Source organism: Eptatretus burgeri, chromosome 11 (genome assembly GCF_056783735.1).
Source record: "Eptatretus burgeri isolate ZD-2024b chromosome 11, Ebu_testis_v1, whole genome shotgun sequence".
NCBI classification, from domain to species: Eukaryota; Metazoa; Chordata; class Myxini; order Myxiniformes; family Myxinidae; genus Eptatretus; species Eptatretus burgeri.
In genome coordinates, this window is record NC_140971.1 from 11,823,779 (window position 1) to 11,833,778 (window position 10,000).

Genomic DNA, 10,000 nt, shown 5'->3' on the forward strand with positions numbered 1-10,000 from the left:
GGCCATCAAGGGGTACCCCAATTCGGAATGAAAGGGGTACAATTCGAGCTACCGGAGGCACGCACCTTACCGGGCAAGGTATTTTAAATGTGGCCGGGGGGGGGGGACCACCTGCAGCGGGAGTGTAACGCCCCACGCAGGGAAAAGCCACGGCCCCCCGGATCACCAACTCCGCCCCGGGCAGACCGGAATAGTCAGGCCCAGACATCACCCCCCCCACCAGTCCCAGGGAAACTAAAAAGTGCCGAACATGCAGGGCCGTGTTCGGCAAACCCAGATGGAGAAGAGCCCTCAGAGCTGCGATAGGTCATCAATTGTGGCCAAATTGGCAATGGTAGTTTGACAATTCGGTGCAAAATTGCCGGCGTAGGGGTAGACGCCGTTGTGGACACAGGAGCAAGCACCACGATCATCAGCCTTGTGGTCCTTGATTCGAGTGTGGACGGTTGGGATAAGATCCACCGTCTGCAAAATCATAGTTTGCAGCTAGCTACCGGGGCAACGGCCCCCATCTAGAGCGTGGTTTTGTGACCTTTAAATTGGGAACTTAGAAGAAAAATAGAGCTTTGGGTGGCGTAGGTGTGCGACCCATGTCTAATAGGGTTGGATGTGCTGACCGCTGGTGGTTGCAAAATCGACTTAGGCCGAGGAGTCATGCAGTTGGGTGGTGAGGAATTGCCATTGGGGGTATGGGCATGGATGAGAAGGTAGAGCTGGAGGCTCGCGACTCTGTGGTCATTCCCCCGGGTGCCGAGGCAGTGGTCCCGGCCCGGTGGCGGGCACACCCAACCTGGCAGGGCTCCTGCGGTCTGGCCGAACTACTGGTGGGGCAATCATAGTCAGGTCAGGTTCGATCTGTGACCTGCTACAGGTACCATGTAAACCTGTACTAACCTGTTCCATGGTCGGGTTGTCGGCGACCAAACCGTCTCCCCCACCAGGTTTTCTGGTGAGGAGGGTGTTTGGATATGGACACCCAGCAGGATTAAAAACAAAACCTGTCAAAGGGCGGAGGAGCTCCTTGTGAGCCAACGGCCATCCATATCTAGTGCCCAACTGTGTCTGCGGACGTCCTCCTGCAGTTGGGTTACTTCTTATTAGGAGGTTGGTGGCAGGATTTGCACTCCGGCCACCGTAAAACGCTTCATTCCGCAAAACGCAAAAACGCAAAAAAATCTGAAAACCCACTCCGTGGGAGTACCTCCTATGCAGCTTCCCTTCGCAGGGAAGCTCACCGGATGACAGGATTGGGGCAAAGCCTTCGGGACCCCCAATCTTTGATAGGAGGGAAACCACGGGGTAACATCCCTGGGTCAGATTGCGGGAGAGTGTGTCGGAGTGGTGCTGAGGTGTCGTCCACCAGACGGCGGTCTCCTTGGGTTAACCTGAGGCGGTCCCTTCGGGTGGGTGCCTGGAATGTCCTATCCCTAAGAGAGGATGATCACCTGTCTCTGTTATCATCTGAGCTCAAGCGTTTGGACATCGGGATTGCAGCTCTCTCTGAGGTTCGGAGACCGGATTGCGGCGAGATAATGGTGGGTGGTTACACCTACTCTTGGTCTGGTCGCTCTGATGGTTACCATACCCAAGGAGTTGCTGTAGCTGTGTCCAATAAGCTGACCCCAATAATAATTGAGGTAACACCGGTCAACGAGCGTATTATGAGATTAAGGATTCGCCACTACTTAGGTGTCATTTCCCTGGTCTCTATTTATGCTCCGACTGAGGCGAGTGATCTCACCGTGAAGGACACATTCTACGCCACACTCGAGTCTGTGGTTGATCAGTGCCCCAGACGAGATACACTTCTAGTCTTGGGGGATTTCAATGCATCGACTGGAACTGATAGGGATGGTTATGAGGTGTGTGTTGGTCCCCATGGGTCAGGAACTGTGAACCAGAATGGCACTAAGTTCCTTGACTTTGCAAGAAGTCATGGATTTGGGATGGCTGGTTCTTGGTTTCAGTGCCCACAGGGTTCTGGGTGCTTTGGGGGGTCCTGAAGAGTTGTGGAGCACCTTCAAGACAACCGTTCTTGATGTTGCCGGTGGATGCCTTGGAGTTCACCGCAGGGCAAAGAAGAATTTTGTCTCTCAAGGGACACTGGATACCATTGACCAGAGTCGCAGGGCCAGGCTGAATGGCAGAGCTGAGCTGTTCAGGGAGCTGAGGCATAAAACTGTACGTGCACTGAGGGTGGACAAGGAGGCCTATGTGCGAGGAATCTGTGAGGGGGTAGAGCATCACCTGTGGACAGGTGATTCTCGTCCCACTTACAGGGGAATTCGCGCATTACGTTCATCCAAGCCCATCCCTCGGAGCACTGCAGTTCGAGCAGAGCGTGGTAGGCTCTTGACAGAGGAGTCTGAAGTGAAGGCTCGCTGGGCCGGTTACTTTGAGCGGTTGTACCAGGCTGATCCCTCAGCTGTCGAGTTGGATGTCAAGGGTGTTACAATCCCTGTTGCTGACCCTCGAATCAACTGTGGTCCACCATCGCTTGTGGAAACACGGGCTGCGGTGAACCAGTTGAAACGGGGCAAAGCTCCAGGGATCTGTGGCATCCATGCTGAACTTCTCAAGGCTGGTGGAAATGCTGCACTCGTGTCGTTGCATGCAGTTTTGTGCTCTGCCTGGAACACAGGCATCATCCCAACTGACTGGAAGAGGGGCCTTGTTGTCCCTCTCTGGAAAGGGAAGGGTGATCGCCAAGACTGCAACAACTACCGAGGGGTGACGCTGCTCTCAGTGCCGGGCAAGGTCTTTGCTCGGATAATTCTTGATAGGGTTCGCCACCATCTGCTTGAGCACCAGCGTCCAGAGCAGTCAGGCTTTACACCAAAGAGGTCAACGATTGACCGTATCCTTGCACTTCGTGTCCTCACCGAACGCAGACGAGAGTTTCGGCAGGGGCTGCTTGCAGCCTATGTTGATCTCTGTAAAGCGTTCGATTCAGTGAATCGTGATGTCCTCTGGAGGATTCTTGGTCTTCGTGGGGTGCCACCGAAACTGATCGATCTGATGTCTGAACTCTACTCTGGTACTGAGAGTGCTGTGAAGTGTGGTGGTACCATCTCTGACTTATTTCCAGTTGTTACTGGAGTTCGTCAGGGATGTGTACTTGCCCCCACACTTTTCAGCACTTGTATGGACTGGATTTTTGGGAGGATGTCGGAGAGATCAAGTTGCGGTGCATCGTTTGGCAATGTCAAGATCTCGGACCTTGATTTTGCAGATGATGCAGTCATCTTTGTGGAGACTTTAGACATCCTCTTGGGGGCCCTCGAGGTGCTGAATGGGGAGTCGGAGCCGTTGGGATTACGGATTTCTTGGGTCAAAACTAAGATCCAGGCTTTCGGTGACATCTTGGATGCTGCTGTCCTGTCTGTGTCTGTTTGTGGTGAGGATGTTGAGGTCGTGGATAGATTCACTTACCTTGGCAGTGATATTCATGTCTCCGCAGGTTGTGAGCCGGAGGTCAATAGACGTCTGGGTCGGGCCTGGGGAGTCATGGATTCACTGGATCATGGGGTGTGGCGCTGCCGGTACCTGTGCGGGAGGACGAAAGTTCGAGTCTTCAGGTCCTTGGTACTTCCAGTCTTGCTCTATGGGTGCGAGACTTGGACTTTGACCAAGGATCTGAGACGGAGACTTAATTCCTTTGGTACCAGGTCTCTTCGGAGAAACCTTGGCTATTGCTGGTCGGATTTTGTGTCCAACGAGCGGTTGCTGAGAGAGACTCGGATGAGATTTGTTACCTGCATAGTCCGTGAGCGTCAGCTGCGGCTGTATGGACATGTGGCTCGTTTTCCTGACGCTGATCCTGCTCACCAGATTCTCTCAGCGAGGGAGTCTCATGAGTGGAGGAGGCCAGTGGGCCGACCACGTGCCTCATGGTTGCAGCAGGTTGACCATCATCTCAAGGAGATGGGGATGGGCCTGGCATCTGCCTGGGGGATGGCCAGACGGAGGCCCCTGGAGTACCGGCGGAAAGTGGACGCAGCGACGCGCTGTTCTGGCACATGCTCCCATACCTGACCTGACCTTTAGTCGTGGGCCGCACCCTGGTAAACACCGACGGGTCTATCGTACCCGTGCGGATAATAAATGTCAGCATGGAACCACGCACTATTAAATGGGGCATGGAGGTGGCAGATTGCACCCCGGTGGTAGAAGTCGCAGAGCTGAGGGACGATAACATCGAGCCGGACCGGCCCCAGAGGGGGTCTCCAGAGTTGGTAGGAATTGGCCCGATCCCATTTGCGAGATGGTAAATCGGAGTAGTGTAGATTTGGAGGATGCCCAGTGGGAGGCCTTACACAAACTGGTCGACTGACATATAGAAATCTTCTCCTTGTCACCCGAGGATATTGGACGTACGGGCCTGGTGAAACATCAGATCCACACCGATGGGGCTCGGCCTGTCCGTCAGCCTGCTCGACGGCTCCCATGGAGCAAGAGAGAGGAGGCTGATGAACAGGTAGAAAATATGCTCAATGCAGACATCATTGAGCCTTCGGGAAGTCCTTGCATGTCACCGGTTGTGCTGGTTAAAAAGAAGGATGGGACCACGCGTTTCTGCGTGGACTATCGCCAGCTAAACAACGTGACACTCAAAGACTCCTATCCCCTGCCTAGAATTGACGATACCCTCGATGCCGTTTCAGGCTCCAAATGGTTCTCAACATTGGACCTCAAGAGTGGGTATTGGCAGCTGGAGATGAATAAGACGGGGTAGGAGAAAACGGCATTTTATACAGGGAAGGGACTGTATCAGTTCACTGTAATGCCGTTCGGTTTGTGCAACGCCCCCGCCACCCTTGAGAGACTGATGGAGTGTGTGCTAGGTGGCATGCCGTGGCAATCATGCCTGGTGTACCTGGATGATGTCCTGGTACACGCTAAAACATTTCCCCAGGCAATAGCCAATTTGGACCAGGTGTTTGGGCGCCTCAGGCAGGCAGGGCTGAAATTGAGCCCGGAGAAATGTACTTTGTTCGCGACAGAGGTGGCCTATCTCGGACATGTGATCGGCCGCGAGGAGGTGAAAACCGACCCGGGGAAAATTACCGCAGTAGAGGAGTGGCCCGTACCGATAAATGTTAAACAGGTGTGGGGTTTTTGGGGTCTTTGCTCCTACTACCTGCACTTTGTGGCAAATTTTGCGGAGATAGCCAGGCCCCTTCACCGGTTAACGGAGAAGGGGTTGACATTTAATTGGACAGTGGAATGCCATCAGGCCTTCCTCAAATTAAAGGGGTGTTTGACATCCACACCGGTTTTAGCGTACCCCGCCGATGACGGGAGGTACACCCTGGACACGGATGCAAGCTAGGAAGGATTGGGAGCAGTCTTGCCTCAGACACAGGGGGGCGTGGAAATAGTGATCGCGTATTACAGTCAGGCCATGAGTAGGCCTGAATGAAATTATTGCGTTACTCGCAAGGAGCTATTGGCCTTGCTGTCTGCCATGAGCCATTTCCATCCGTACTTGTACGGGAGGAAATTTTTGGTTCGAACTGACCATTCCTCCTTGCAATGGCTCTTACGGTTCAAGGAACCGGAAGGCCAGATTGCAAGGTGGTTGGAAAAGTTGCAGCAGTACGATTTTAGTGTGGCCCATAGAGCCGGTAAGGCTCATGGGAATGCCGATGCGCTCTCTCGACGCCCCTGTCTGGGAGAAAACTGCAAATATTGCACGAGGCATGAGGAGAGGGACCAATTGGCGGACACCTCCCAGAAACTCCCAGCCCGTGCGGCCCGGGTAGTAGGCCCAACTTTGCCACTAACCGCAGGGGAGGATTTGGCGGTTTGGCATGGAGCACGGCCTAGCGGGAAGACCCCATGATAGGGCGTGTGTACAAATGGGTCCAAGAAAACAATAGGCCCAGTGGGGAGGAGATCACCCAATTCGGGGCGCGAACAAAGGCGTACTGGGCTCAGTGGAAGACCCTAGAAATGAGGGACAACATCTTGTATCGCAAGTGGGTGGAGATTCCCTCAGAGAGGACTTCTTGGCTGGGAATAGTCCCTGATGGGTTGAAGACCCAAATTTTGAAACAGGTGCACAGTAACCGCGCCGGCGGCCATTTGGGCAGGACCAAAACAAAATCTCGGGTCCGCCGGCGGTTCTATTGGATTAACATGGGGCGCGATGTACAGGACTGGTGTCAAGCATGCGACGCCTGTACTGCCAAAAAGGGACCAGCACGGAGGATGAGGGCCCCACTCCAACTACATCAGGTTGGGGCCCCCCTTGAGCGAGTGCTCACGGACATTTTGGGACCACTGCCCCCCACTCACCAAGGTAATCGATACATCCTTGTGATGATGGACTATTTCACCAAATAGCCGGAGGACTTTGCCCTTCCCAACCAGGAAGCTGAGGTCATGGCAAAGGCCTTCGTAGAAGGATTTGCATGTCGGTACGGGATTCCAGAGGAGCTGCACACTGATCAGGGGCGGAATTTTGAGAGCGAATTGCTAAAAGAGGTGTGCAGGCTCCTAGAAATTCGAAAAACACGAACAACGCCCCTGAGACCACAATCTGAGAGCATCTCCCGTACCTCCTGATGGCTTATCGCGCGTCCCAACATGGGGCCACCGCTTGTAGTCCAGCGCTGCTAATGTACGGACGGGAGCTGAGAGCCCCCGTCGATTTGCTGTGCGGTCCGACGCCTGAGCATCCCGACAGACCCCTGGTGGGGGGGGGGCTATGCCCGTCGGTTGGAGGAAGGCATGGAAAAAGTCCATGCCTTCGCTCGCTACTGGTTCCAACAGGCGGGTATAAAGATGAAGCGCAGGTACGGCCACCGGAGCCAGGTGAGTACCCACCGGGGGCGAAGATTTGGTTCTTCAACCCCCGGAGGAGGAAGGGCAGATGCCCGAAGCTCACCTCGCCTTGGCAGGGCCCGGGGGTCATCCTGGCGAAAATCAATGACGTGGTCCTTAAAATTAAAATGGGACCACGAGCCCTTCCCCGGATCGTCCACGCGGTCTGCCTGAGACCCTATAAGGGTGACCTTACGCCCTCATGGTTACGTCTTGCCGGAGTAGCCAGAGCAGGAACAGCCGCTCCCACAGAGGCGCAAGGCTTGCAGAGCCTTGCTTCGAGTGCACGAGCCTAGGCAGGGGGGGGGGAACCCCCTTGTTTGGGCACAGGACACAACTAGTTAGGGGGAAGGGTTAGCTTAGCTAGACCGGCTTCATGGGGCAGAGACAAGTCCTCATGGAGCCCGTGGAATGGATTAGTTAGAGGGATGTCAGTTAGATTTAGGATGGGATTTTTGGATTTTTGGACACAAGGACAGACCTTGAATGTATAAAGGGGACGTAGCTTAGCTACATAGGTAAAAAGGATGTGCAGTAGTTTAAGGGATGACGAGGGAGCACGAGTTAGATGAGGGATCACAGTGAGAAGAATGGAAGAGTTCAGCGATGAAATGAGTTGAAAAGGAAACATGTTGAGTGAGTGAGGGCCAGCGGGCCTGAGTGAATGAGGCGAATGTGGTATGCATGGTGCGATGAGTGATTGGAGGGAGGAGTGATTCCCACCAAAGGGACCCCGGGGTCAGTGTAAAGTGAGTTAGTGGGTTAGTCAAATTGACAAAATGGAGGTCATTTTGCTGTTGGTGCGAATGTACACTCAAACCCCGTTTGGAGGGGTGCAGGAGTCCTGTTGACGGCTGGGAGCGTGGCTGTGAATGGTGAGTATTGCTTTGTGGGTACCCCGGGCACCGGGCTAGTCGGCCGCGGTAGGCCAAGGGTCCAAGAGGGGCCGGGATAGCGTAGTGGGTACGGGTGGGCCCGCATGATGTGGGGCCCATGGCGCCAATAGCCACATGGGCAGTGTCGTGGGCATGGGCACCCGGGGAAGGGGCCCGTGGCGCCAGCCTGCCACGTGAGCATCGAGGGGGAGTAGCCAGGGAGGGCACTCCCCAAATTTTAGGGAGCAGGTAGGCTCGGAGATATTCGCAGGGCCCGGGGGTGCGATAGTTGGAGAGTCGGCAGAGGGTAGTTCCTGCCAAGGGAGCCACGCGTCCCAGCCATGAGACCGTGCAAGGGCACGAAGGAAAATTGGAGGGCAAGGCCCAAAATTTGTGAGGACACCAACACAGGCGACAGGAATCTTGGTTGGTAGAATCAATAGTTTAAGCGACAGGCGCTCTCGTTGTGGGCCGCTGGATCCCTCCAAATTTAAGGGTTAAGGTACCCCTCCGCACCATCCATCCCTTCGCTCTCGTTGTGGGCCGCTGGACCCACTTTGGTAAAGTAGATCGCTGAAGTCTGAGGAGGCCATTCTGAGGCTTCATTGGGCCTCGAGACAAGATGCTAGCTCTCCCTTATTCCCCTCCACGAAGGGAACGTAGGGGTTGGGAGTAGGCTAGGTGACAGGATAGGTTTGCCGGACAGAGACAATAATGGGGGTTAGGGAGACGAATTATAAAAGGAAAGGAAAGAATAATAAAAAAATAAGATTGGGCTAAATTGGGTGAATTTTTTTTGGCAAATTAAGGTAGTGGGTATGGACAGAGACAGGCAAAGGTGATAGGTTGGGAGGGAGACAGTAGGGTCGGTCCGAGCCAGCCTTCAGACCGGTCGGCACCACCGCACTCCCTCCACACACCTCCAGAACGAGACAAGAGGCCGGCCAGCTTCACCCGCCGGCCTGCTTTGCTACAGCGGCCTGTTCCGCCCTTGCCTTGCCTTGACATGCCTTGTCAGCCAGCCACATTCCCTGTTCATACCTGCATTTGTTTCATGAGCCAGAGACTGCATTTGGGCAGCCTGGCTCCCTGCTTCAAAAATGGCCTGTGGGATGGCGCATAGCCGCCGGGTTGGGGTGAGTTGCCTTCAGCAGCTAAAGAAACAAACAAAGAGAAGGAAGAACGTAACAGAAGGGGGCCGTTTTGAACATGACCCCAAAGACGTCTTGCCTTCAAACTGCGGAGCGCTCACCCTGAAATACCGTTGACATTGCTATGTGCCTTTTTCCCACAGAGTCCATCACTCCTGGGCCATGGTTAGTGTAAATGTATAAGGTTAAGGTAAAATGAACATGAGTTGCTCCCCCTGCATGTTTGTCGTAGTGCCTGCAATTTAGTCAAGTCGTCTGCATGAGTGAGTTTGTTTAGTTAGTTACTCAGCCCGTAGGTTATTTACTTTTGGGACACGAATACACCAAATGTCGCACTCAGGGATCCGAAGGTAAATCGTACTAGGGGAAACTTACACATGAAGGCACATGGAAATTTGACGACTCGGGACGAGTCTGTAAAAAGGGGAGGGGTAGTGTTACGGTTGTGGAAATTCACAGAACACCATTCAGGTTTCCCAGAGATCAGTTGTGTCGATCAGTGTGTGTTCAGATTAGATTTCCCCACCGATGTCTAAAGGGGGTTATTCGTGTAACCGGGCTGTGATCTTTGAATCAGCCATTATTCTTTTGATATCTTTATTTTGGAACAACCACTACTTCAACAACCACAACCACTACTTCAACAACCACAACCGCCTCTCAACAACCACGCCATCCCCACCACAAAGCCACCACAACATCGCCTCACCTTAATCTCCGTTACGCCACCATCTTTTCGCCAGCCACGGCGAATCCCACGGATGAGAGGCATCTCCACAGACAGACGCGGGAGCTGATGATTTCTACAATGTCCGCGTTCCACGGCTGATGATTTCTACAACGTCCGCTCTCCACGGCTGATGATTTATACAACGTCCGCTCTCCACGGCTGATGATTTCTACAACGTCCGCTTTCCTCGGCTGATGAGTTCTACAACGTCCGCTTTCCACGGCTGATGATTTCTACAACGTCCGCTTTCCACGGCTGATGATTTCGACAACGTCCGCTTTCCACGGCTGATGATTTCTACAACGTCCGCTTTCCACGGCTGATGATTTCGACAACGTCCGATTTCCACGGCTGATGATTTCTACAACGTCCGCTTTACACGGCTGATGATTTCTACAACGTCCGCTTTCCACGGC

The 10,000-nt window shown here is 53.9% G+C and overlaps 1 pseudogene; it reads left to right on the forward strand.

The window, feature by feature from the left end:
• Positions 1 to 10,000, forward strand: part of LOC147016507 (uncharacterized) — an 18,209-nt pseudogene that overhangs the window by 393 nt on the left and 7,816 nt on the right.